Source organism: Rhipicephalus sanguineus, unplaced genomic scaffold (assembly GCF_013339695.2).
Source record: "Rhipicephalus sanguineus isolate Rsan-2018 unplaced genomic scaffold, BIME_Rsan_1.4 Seq305, whole genome shotgun sequence".
NCBI lineage: Eukaryota > Metazoa > Arthropoda > Arachnida > Ixodida > Ixodidae > Rhipicephalus > Rhipicephalus sanguineus.
The window spans coordinates 1,820-13,670 of NW_023614980.1; the positions used below are offsets into that span (position 1 = coordinate 1,820).

The 11,851-nt window shown below is 44.3% G+C and overlaps 1 long non-coding RNA gene across 1 annotated transcript; it reads right to left on the reverse strand.

Annotated features, from left to right (window-relative positions):
* Nucleotides 1-336: 336 nt before the first annotated feature.
* LOC125756615 (uncharacterized) lies at nucleotides 337-6,177 on the reverse strand. The gene is made up of 4 exons (XR_007414635.1): nucleotides 5,736-6,177; nucleotides 4,752-4,880; nucleotides 2,905-3,044; nucleotides 337-493 (listed from the first exon to the last, which is right to left on the reverse strand). It is a non-coding gene; the product is annotated as an uncharacterized LOC125756615 (long non-coding RNA).
* Between the last annotated feature and the right edge of the window lie 5,674 nt (nucleotides 6,178-11,851).

Sequence of the window (11,851 nt, forward strand, 5' to 3'; positions counted from 1 at the left end):
CCGGTAATCCTGCCGTTGGAGAACGTTACCAAGTGTATGAGCTGGACTACTACATAAGCTAAAATGGATGCTTGTGTGTGTTGGTATGACAGAGCGTAAACAAAGCAGTGCAGAAGACTGAGCACACGAGCACAGCACTGTTTGTGTCTTCCTTTTTCTTGTGCTCCGTCTATTGCGTTTTTACACTAATGCATTAATTGTGGAAACAACTAGCTGCCGCAATTTGGTCATCTAGGTCGAACTTTTTGGGCCTTGTACCAGACTAAAGAACTCTGTTGTGAAAGCAACAGGGTGTAACAATATTGCACTACAAATCAGGGAATACAAAGCATCGATAAGAATGTTCAGCCAAAATAAAAGGCTTCAGCAAAATGTTTAAGACACATACTCACAGGTTAATGCTCATTCACAGCTTCTACGGCAGCCCCATGATTTCTGTGCGTCCATCTGTGCGTGCCTTCCTTCCGCCTTTGGGCAAGTTCGTGTAGAATGTCTGCCAGGAAAACAAAAACATCAGAAAAAGTCGACTTTTTTTTAGCATGCCTCACATAACCCAAATGAACTTTTCTCTCCCCATGAGGTAGCTGTTTAGAAAGCATCCAAACAGCCTCTGCTTTGTCTATGTATAGCTCATAACCAATAGGTAGCATCCAACACGACACCTGGTCATTGTCAAAGCATACGAGACAAGAAACTGAGACAAGTATAAGCAAAGAGCAAACGGCTATATTTCGCCATTATGTTGTTTCCTAATCCAGCCCTATGCATTCATCGCTTAAATTTAATTTACACTGCTATATTGGTGTTCGCCCTAAACTTACTTTCCAAATAACTCACTAGATAACCTATTTCTCTTACGCACTATATGAATACATGTTAAAAAGATGGGGCATGCAAACATGGACAGTTGCGAGTAGAGCGCTTGTGGTTTGTGTTTCTTCTGGTCCTACGTCCTTTTGCGCGCTCAAAGTTTTTAATCATGGACACAAGAGAGTCAAGACACCTAAAACGCTGAGATCACTAACTGGAGGCTCATCACCTAATCTACCTTTACATTGTTGAGAACGTAAATGCACGCCAAAATTCGATGAATGCAGTTTTGTACAAGCACATGAATGAAGAAATGCGTCCAATTGTCGAGGCCTGGCATATCGATAATGGCAGTGCACAAGAGAGCCAACCGTCGATTAACTAGCATAAAGAAGAAATCAAATGCTTGAGCAGTTATCTCTCACGTAGACTATCGCGCGTGCCAGATTGATAGGTATCGCCTCTTGCCTGGGCATGCACAGATAAGTTTCTGTGTCTACTTTATTTTGTGCCACTGTCCACCTTTCCAGTTGGCGTTAGTGGTGTCTTGGTTTCTCTCTTGTGTCCATGTTTGCATGCCCTGCCTTTTTAACATGAATACCTACCAACCAGCTCAGCTGTCTGTTATACTAAATATGTGTACAATCTAGAATTACCACTCTGTCCACTTGCTGATGTAATAATAACAATGGGGTTCTGTATGTAAACGTGAAATTAAAAGCACAGGAACCTCTAGGATTTGCACCTCCACCGAAAGTGCAACCACTCCATCAAGGATCGAACCCGCACAGTTCAGATCAGCAGCTGACCATTATAACCACTGTATTGCAGCGGGGGATGTTCACTTGGTAATGTAGGTTAGTGTTAAGGATTATGGAAAGAGCTGTAGGTTGAAGAAAGACATGCAATTAAGCAAGGAGCTGCAGACATTATGCAGTTTAGATATTTCTGTAATCCAAAGGGCTGGTGCTCAGGGCATGCACCTAAGGAACTCCTGTTCAGCATCTCTTTCGAACCAAAGCTTAGCAGAATTGATGTTCCTGTCTAGATATGCCCCTGAAAACCACAGTTAAATAGCTGCAAAGTAAACACTAGAAGACAGAAAAAATCCATCACTTGTATGATATTAAACACATCAAGATGCAAATACACCAAACACCCTGGACTGTGAAACGCATTGATTGAAAAGATATCAGTTAAACAAAGCAGCATAGCAATGAACTTCCATGTAGCTGCCACACGACAAAAAGCAGGTGGCTCTGGTGCCATGAAAAATCTATAATAACACTTGTTGAATATATCAGGATGTTTTGTATGATAAATGTATAAATTACCACTCACAGAAGCTGATATGCTATTTTAAAAATCAGCATTGCAAAAATAAAGCAAGAAAACCACGTGACGTGTGAATTTACCATTCATAATTTAAGGCTAAAGGGCCCCTAAATAACCCCGGAGTCTAAAATTTGTGACAACTGCACGCTTGTACAACGTGAACATGTTGTCACATGAATTTTTTTGATTAAGTGGTGTAATAATGAAGCCACAGGAGATAGAACAAACGTTCCAGCTGGTTTCAGTTTCTCGCTCAGCCTGACCATCCTGAAGAGGGGCTTGCTCGGTGTGCCACTGTGCCAGAGCGGTGCGGTGAGGAAGCACAGTCAAAGCACTGGCGAGATAAACCAATTCGCAACTCTTGTGACAACCACAGATACTGCATCATCACAAAGCCAAAATGCCGTTTCGTATTGCAGAGGACTATTCAACAGTCAGCGTTACTTAATGTTGCTCATAGGCAACATTACACCACTTCGCTAGCAAAGAGGACTGGTCAAGCGCTGAAGAGGAGGTGCGGTTATTGTTTTTAGAAGTGGAGTGTCTGACATTCAGACAATGTGATTCCTGCGGCCCTCTGTACGAATTAGCGAGCTTGTTTGGGAGGTGTAAAAAAAAGAAGTCGGAGCTTGCTGACTGGCCCTTTAAGAGAATGTAAATATACACTAGAAGGAAGTACACTTGTAGACGTATTACTATAAGCTATAAAAAACAGGCAATTAACATGCTCAATCCATGCAGCATAGGGATGTCTCACACCTTTGCAAGAACTTTACTATGGTGGCTGCATGTTTGTGTAGGCCAGAAGCAGCAGGCACGTGGCTTCCATGAATTTGACCCGTTCGTTGAAGGGAAACTGCTGCTCACATCCTTGTAGCACTGCTTTTTGAAGATGCTTCCTGCGATAACAAAATGACCACAACACAATTATGGTCTGCAAATATCCACAGATGACCTACATTGCTGCCCTTTCTCATTAAATTCAGCTCTATACTAAACACTGCAATAGCGGCATCCTCCTACATTACAGGGCATCATACTGCTTTCCTTGGCCTGGTTTTTAGTTCAATAATTGTTTTCACCCATAACAGAATGTAGCACTAGTAAAGATTCGGTTGGGGAGGGTGCAGTCGTAAAGTGTGTATGCAAAGTAAGAATATGAAAAAAAAAACAATGGCATAATTTCACATGAGATATAACAATTATCATAATTCATGTAATGTCAGACACCAAGAAGTGTTTAATTGAGCAAGTTTTGACCTTAAGCTATCACAAAACAATGCCCTTTATGGAAAGTGGGATTTGCAGAGTGAACTCTGATGATGAAATTGGCTGCCTTTACTGGCTCTGTAGCTGCAAGTGCATTGCTAAAGCCGCTTGAATGCACTTAACAAGCCTGTGTAATGATATTGACAAATGTACAGAGAAGACAAACTCATTCGTTCTCACTTAGCTGCCATCACAGCAATACGTTGCTTCGTGTCAGGTTTCCTGGTATGCAGAATGCACGAACTTGGTGGCCGTGCCATACCACAATAAACATGATCGACATCTGCTCCAACTGCGTAAGTAGCTGGAAAGTGCTAAATTACACAATCAGCTGTACCATGCACACATAATGTAAATTCTAGCAGTGGCAACATTTCGCACCTCATAATAGCCTATGGGCATTGTACTCGTTGATGCTGCCAGCTGCATTCCCTGTTTTCATTTCTAGCATGCATAGCACATGCACACAAAGCACCCAATAACTGTGGGAAGCAGAGTAGATCGTCCGAGGTAATCAATAAAATTGATTGACAGGAATTCCACACATCACTCAAGCCTGTTGTTTAGCATAAGTGATGAGAATGTGCAGCCAAATGTACACAGCAAATTCAGTATTGGCCTTGAAGAATTGCAAGATAGGTTGAAGCTTTCCAGAAACAAATCGTATACAGTAAAGTCTGTCCCAGATACTGAAATCATGAAGTTATAAATTTTAAAGTGGGCCGCTATATTCTTCAAGCACCATGCATTGCATTTATGAAAACGCTAACATCCCTGTACAACAATGCGTGCTGCAAGAAGTCATAAACCTTAATATTTTAGGCACAATGCCATTTCCCAGTACCACGTTTTACAGAAAGGCAACATTTTCCTTTGCAAAACTAAGCCATGTTCCCAGGCAAAATGTACTGTCCATGGTGACAAACATGAAGTACGCTCTTCTATACAGCTTAGCTGGTTTACTGGAACTAAAAGCTACGGTAACGCTGTCTTAATTGAACTGGCTAGCAAGAGCCTTCTCGCTGCTGTTTATGTGAAGTAATTTCACCTGGTGGAACGTCACAAGAGTAAGTGGCACATAATAATGAGTGCGAAAACACAGTAACAGGTTGTGCAACGGCTACCAGGTATGCCTATTCGTGGAAACTGTGGGCTCTTCCCCTAAATGAACCAGTTGGAAATAACCCTTTTGCATGAATAAACTTAAGTTGGTTGCTGGCATACATAACATTGTTACTCTGCATTTCCATCTCATTTATCTAGCGCTCATAGTTTCCCTTCGACATGACTAGCTCAAAACAAGATTCTTCTTCATTAAATGGAACTTTGTACATTACCTTTACGTTGGCTACAGATGCTTATTTCTTCTGCCTGAATAAGCACCTCCTATAGCATACTTGCCTCAGCCACCTTCTGGACTGCATGGTCAGCACTCCACTGTTTGTCGAGGCACTGCTGTTTGCTACCTGCAGTACGTTGCAAAAAAACTTCAGCATTCAAAAAAAAAAAAAGGTTAAGAAAAGCCGAACCAGGTGTGCCAGCAGCACCTTGCCCTTTGAGGAGGGAGGAAGAGCTCTGATAAATGGCTAATTCAAGACAAGCGTCGTTCTTCACAAGCTATTATTATGCGATGAGAGGTGGGACTTCAATACACGGACGCACATATAGTGCTAAAAGCAATTGAAAATTCAGCTGAAAGTACGGCTTGTCATATTAGGTGAACGTGCATAAAGGATAAAAATGGGGCAAACCAATTGAACAAAATACAATGTCATGCTGCAGAAATTGCATTTTTAGCAAATCTATGTTATCTATTGCTTGAAAGATGATAAGCAATGTCCAAGAATGCTAACCTAACGCTTTTGAGGGTCACGTTACATAATGACAAATAAAATGCACGCCTAAAGAAAACATCCCTAAATAAACTATATTTCTCCCACTGTACCGATTCACGATTCACACGGTGGCTGATGATTATTCCTTCAGAGCTCGTGCGAACGAAATGGATGTTGAAGCTTCGGTTTCACGGCGTTACTCCAAGTAATTTGTCGAGAGACATGCATAAAACGCATGACAATGGTGAGCCTGACAAAAATGTTGTCTCCTTTCAGCAAATATTAGCGTAGAGCAGTGCGTGCAAGCGAGCTAATTACCAAAACTTTATAACACTACCGACTACGTTCTTGACAAATGTCATGCGCGAGCAGAATCCTCACAACTACAACCGCATACACTACCAACACGTTATGCGATTTTCTTCGGCGACAAGGCGTACTACAATAACAATAACTCATAATGTACGAAGCGTAACGTTCACTTACCTCTGGCAATAAAAAATACGCTGGCAGCGTACACTGCTAGATGACCGCCGGTTTCCAATGGTGCGCCAAGCGAGGAATCGCCGAGCTACCGGCCGTCCCCGAGCGTCAAAGCATTTTCCAGGGCGACAGAACGCGTCGTCGACAAAGGATTGCGGCGCTGCTACTCACTGACGTGCGGAAACATTTGAAGGAGGTGTTCTTCAAAACTATGAATCGCGTCCGTCGGTCACACCGAACAAAGCAGTCGCAGAGATTCAAGTCGCACGGTCGGCATCTGGTGACTATTTGCCTGGTACCGCGTATAGTTGCGCTTACGTCAGTAACCACGAAATACAACACACAATACACACAATGCGAGGCAGCGCGTTAAAAGTCGACCGCACAAACAGAACTCGGCACGACGATCACACGAACGCAGAACTATACGGGCTAGGAAGGTCTCCTTAGTGTCGTGAGCGCGCCTGCCAGGTGGAAAGATTGCGCGATCCAGCGTGCAGACGGCGCTGCCGCTCGCTGGCGTGCTTTCGCGCGTGTGAGCCTGCGCTCTGTGGAGTTTCCCGTTGAAGCCAAGCTTTTTGTTGCGGTATAAGCTCGTCGTGTAGGCCACACATGGCGCTGATAAATTGTAAAACGAAGAAAAGAAAACTCTGGAGACTATGCGGGCAGATTAGCTTCTTCTGAACGGCACATGCTGGCGTAGAGAACAAACACGTAGGAGATTCGGGGTTTCCGTTCTAGTTTATTAACATTATTTTTCACGCAGTTATGTTTGAGTACAATGATTGAAATATTCATTGACAATTATAGCGGTTACTTCAAGAACAAAAATACAATGAACGGTGAATGAGACGCAAAGACAGATATTTTCGCGCAGAATGTGAGTAAACAGTGAAAGGAAAAGATAGGTGCATATAAAAAAGAAAAATAATTAATTAAAAGTAAGAATCAGCGAACAGTCAAATGAAATTTATGTACACATGAGGGACCTCCCTTGATGTTTCACGCCCACTCTTGCAGGCATACTGGATCCGTAGAAGCTCTGAATGAGAATCGATGCCTTTTCATTGCACGAGTTCTTTTGCATAACGTCATGGAACAGGTTGTCTTTTTCTTTTTAGGCATGTTGCGTTGGAGAGGCTAGAAAGATTTGCAGTCGCACGCGAGCATGCACGAACCTCTCAAGACGCAGCTCGGAATGAAATTGCAACAACCACGAAAATTCCAGGGTCGGATCTAAGAGGAACAGGGTACCGGTGCCCTTACCCCCTCCCCCCTTTAATTTTCGACGACCGTAGCGGCGGCCGCTACGGGTCGCTGCGAGCGCCTGCACCCTAAAGCTTTACTGCACCCTAGAGTTACTGTAAATGTTACTTTTATGTGGCGGAGTTGCTCATCTGTTTTCAAAACGCCGCTAGCTATCGTGCACTGCAGAGAAGCTGATGCGCAGGCCGCCGCCGCTGCAGCGAACCGGTTTGTACTCCCGTGCCACAGTCCCGAAAGGAGGCTTTCATAAAGGGACGCTTTTCACCAATACGAAGCAGCGCCGCATGTTCCTTGTGTACTTGTCTATTAGGCACCGTGGAACGCCGCACAGAAGCCTTCGCGGTAGGGATGTCCGAAAGCAAATTTATTTTAGGTTCGAAGCGAACAGTGATTACCTCGAATAATTTTGAATCGAATAGTTCGAATAGTATGCATCACACATTATATAAAAAAAAATTAGCATAAATATTGTCGAGGCCCAACTAACCTGCACAGCGTTTTTTTTTAATTGGAACGAGGCATGTGCGACTGTCATTCTTTTTGCTGCAAGTAAACGCTACTAAACTAAGCGCTACGCTACTAAACGCTACGTTTAGTGGCGTTTAGTAGCATCAAATAGTAGCAGAATTTCAATTTCAGTAAGATGCAAGTTATAACCGATAAAATACGTCACACTATAAAGTTACTATACATATAACATATTATAACATATAAGCCCGTATAACAAGCTTTTAGGAGGAGGAGGAGAAGGAGAGAAAGGAAAGGCAGGGATGTTAACCAGTCTAGAAGGACCGGTATGCTACCCTACACTGGGGAAAAAGATGGGGGAGATATAAAGATAGAGAGAGAGAGAGAGAGAGAAGGAGAGCACGCACGCACAAAAAGTCACACACATTTCACGGTCATCATAACGACGTTAGTCTATAAGCGACGGTGCAGGTCTGATGCCTTCAAGAAGTTTAGCACTGCCTTCGTCGCCTTCACCCGCGATGACCTATCAGGACGACATTCCAGAATGGTTCCTGCCGTCATCGGTCTGGGATCTATGCGAGCAAGAGCGACGGCGAGGGATTTCCTCTGCGCATTGTAGCGAGGACAGTCGCAGAAGATGTGCTGTAGTGTCTCCTCGCTACCACAGTTGTCACAAAACGGGTTGTCAGCCATTTGGATTCGAAAGGAGAATGACTTAGCCATAAACGGCAAAGCAGAGTGGCATCATTTCGGCGTAGTCCCGTAGGTGTCTGAAGACGCAGATTGGTCGGGCAGTGGCGGTGGTGGTTGTGCAGTCTGCTTACTGTGTTATAAGTGGAGGAAGTCATTTCTTGTGCAGCCACTCGAAGTTGGCTAGCAGCATCGGTCCTTGATAGGGGTATCGTCTCGATCCTGTCACCTTGAAGAGCTGATCGAGCAGCATTGTCGGCGTGTTCATTGCCTATCAGGCCGCAGTGACTTGGCAGCCACTGAAATGTCACGTGGTGTCCTTTCTCTAACGAAGTATGGAGGAGATATCTAACCTCGAAGACCAACTGCTCGTATGGTCCGTGTCGCAGGGCTGATAGCAAAGATTGTAGGGCTGCCTTCGAATCGCAGAAGACTGACCATCGTTGGGGCTGTTCACGGTTGACTACACAAAGTGCAGCGCGAAGAGCGGCAAGTTCTGCTGCTGTTGATGTCGTTGGGTGGTCTGTCTTGAAAGTGACGCTGATAGCTTTCGCTGGGACGACCACTGCTCCGGACGAACACTGGGGGGTAGTTGACCATCAGTATAAACATGCACATGATCTGCGTACTTGTCGTGTAAAAGAATCAGAGACAGCTGTTTCAGCACTGGAGATGAGAGCTCAGATTTTTTTCTGATTCCCGGGACGTTGAGGTGCACTTCAGGTTTAATGAAGCACCAAGGAGGTATCGCTGGCTTAGATGCGGGGCTGAAGCCTGACGGAAGGTGGGCAGAATGGTTCGCAATCGTTGCACAATACGATGCCCGTGGTCTTTCTGAAGGCAATGTTGCAAGGTGGTGTTGCTTTTAAACTTAAAAAATGATCAGGGGCGTAGCCAAGAAGAGGGTTGGGGGTTTCAACCCCCCCCCCCCCTCGAAATTTTTCAATTTTGCTTGCGCATATATTCACGCACACATACAAACACACGCACGAACATACATAAAGTATGGTTGAACCCCCCCCCCCCCCGAAAAAGATTTCTGGTTACGGCCCTGAAAATGATTAATCTATGTCGGAGTAATATGTTAATTTAACCTTGAAGTGGGGCTTCGCGGCATTGCGCAATTTTGTTGGTTAGGTGCTTTCACGGCATTGCACTTTCAGGCTGCAGTGAAACCACCTTCACAGGTGGGTTACATGCCATCCAATATACGCCTATTCGTTCATTATGAATACTTTGAAATTTCGGAACCTTAAATTCGTGTCGAAGCGAATTCGAATACTATAATATTCCTTCGAACATTCCTAGTGCTCGAATATTCGCACATGCCTACTTCGCGGCAAACAGACGCAGACAGTCTGCCAGTATGTCAGGACGGCAGCAAAATATTGTCTACCCTCGTTGCTCGCGAAGGTAACATGCACAAAGCAACAAATTTAACCACTCTCGGTTGACCTGAAAAAAAGGTTAAAGATTTAAACCGCTCACATAGAGAACAGTGGTAGTTGCACGCTCCCCCAGGCCTTCTGTAAACGCATCGTGTCTGAAGAAAAAAAGATCACAGTTTCACCGCAAGCGCGAAGCAATGAATGCAAAGGCAACAAATTGTAATGTTATACGAAGGAAGGCTGGCAGCTAACTGTTTTGGATCCGATCTCGCGTAACTATACAAAACGTTGGTGTAAGAGAATACGGCCGCTCCAGGGAGAGGTGCGCTTTTCGCAGTCTCTTTGCGTTGAGAGCGCGCGTAAAAGAGTATACGAGCCGTTTGCTGATGCCTGCGAGATAGCGAGCGCGCAAGCGATCGTGAACGCGCTTTTAGGATCAAAGTTCGCAGTTGCTGCTCAAGCACCCCCCCCCCCCTCGCATCCCTCCATGCTCATTCAAGACGGGCGGGGCGTTTCGTTTCTGCTTGAGCAGCATCGACGGCAGGTCTAACACGCGGGGGGATGTTATCGCATGCGCCCTCCGAGTGACGCAGATAGGCCAGCTCGTTTGATCTCTGCATCAGCCGCTATCGTCGCCGCTGCTCGCGAGCTTTTACTCACGGGTAGAACCTACGATGCGCGGTGGGATGTTATCAATTTGGACTTTATACTGAACATGACGGCGACGACAAAAACCCGTCGAGAGTGCCGATATAATTGCTATCACAAGAAAAGTAGCCACGTGACGGTCTTTGGTTGGAAAATAACTTAAACAGCGCAGTCAACTTTAGACTTTTCGACTTTAGGACTTTTAGGACTTTCTTTTTCTTTAGGACTCTAGAACACTCTCTCCCTAAATGAAAATAAAGCAATATGTCCGTTGGCAGTTACGAATATGTACTCCCTATTTCCATATAATGAGAGCCATCTGTAAGTTCTACGTAGATCTTGTTCGTGGATCTGAAGGAATCTAAAGGACAGTTTTTGCAGTGTAGAAGCGCTACGAGTTTTTCGCAAGTTTCGAGCTTTTTTTTTGCCACGTAAAGGAGGCTCAAGTGTGAAGACTTAACGATGCTACTTTGAAGTGCTTGTACCGAGGTTAGGAAGAAGCGGAGTCAATTCAGGGTCACATTTCCATGGAACAAAAATAAGTGAAACAAATACTTCAAATCTATTTGACTTCTTGTGGTTGGGCCCCGGTTTAAACGTATAAATAAGAAAAAACGGTTGGATTTTTCTCCAGCTCAATGAGAAATTCCTTGTCATCGCTGCCTATCCGAATCAAACCGATGGAGCATTAGTTTGGTTTCCTGTGTGTTCTTGCATTAAGTGGCCTGTAATACATTGTGAATTTCTCTAGCTGCAGCATCCGGAGCTTGTCGATGGAGTGAGGGGCATGGGTTCGGCTACCTAATGCATCGCAGGCACCCTCTAACATTTCTTGGCTGCCATTGGGCCTGGAGTTCCCCAGTCTTCACTGCTGCTGTAGCCACCTCGTCGGCGCCATGAACATTAGGACTTTATTTCCGTTTTAACTTGTCTTCATTTTTTCTGTTCTTTGTTTCGCGTTCTTTACTTTGCGTGTCATCTTTTTGGTGGACAAGTGTAGTGCATAAGTGTTTTTTAAATCGATACTCCACTTTCTTGTGGTAGTGTGAGCGCGTCTTCACAAGTTGCTTTGATATGTGATCGTCAGCCTTCTGAAAATGATGCACACAGCACATATCATGTGGCGTCATTTCATGAGGCAAGCCTGTAAGCATAGCCTTTCTCTCCAGTGAAACTGACACTGCAAGATTTTGTGGCAGTGCTTGCTCTTCATAAGTTTTTTTACATGTGCTAGTCAGCTATCTGAAATGATATGCAGACCACGCTTGACTGTACACCAAAATACTGTAGTTTCATGATGGTCACTTGAAGTAGGAATGTATATGACACAAGTGTTTTACATGTTGCACTAAAGGATGATGCCGTTTGCCACTCACAGGAGGTGCTTTACACTGAGCAAAATAATCACACAGTCTATCTGTGTCCTTTTTGAAACTGCAGTTGACCTTCGCGTGGGTCACCAGCTATCAGTCCTTTTGCAAAGTTATGTCCTCGAAAACCAAACATATACTTTTTTTTGCAAACAAATTAGGCCAGTTACATTGCAACATGCATTTTACATTTATGTATGTTGACGCTATATCTGTAAGAAAAAAAACTTTGCTATTGCTATTCAGGAAAGTATCCCGTCAATTGCAGAGGTGTGTTTGCACGCTG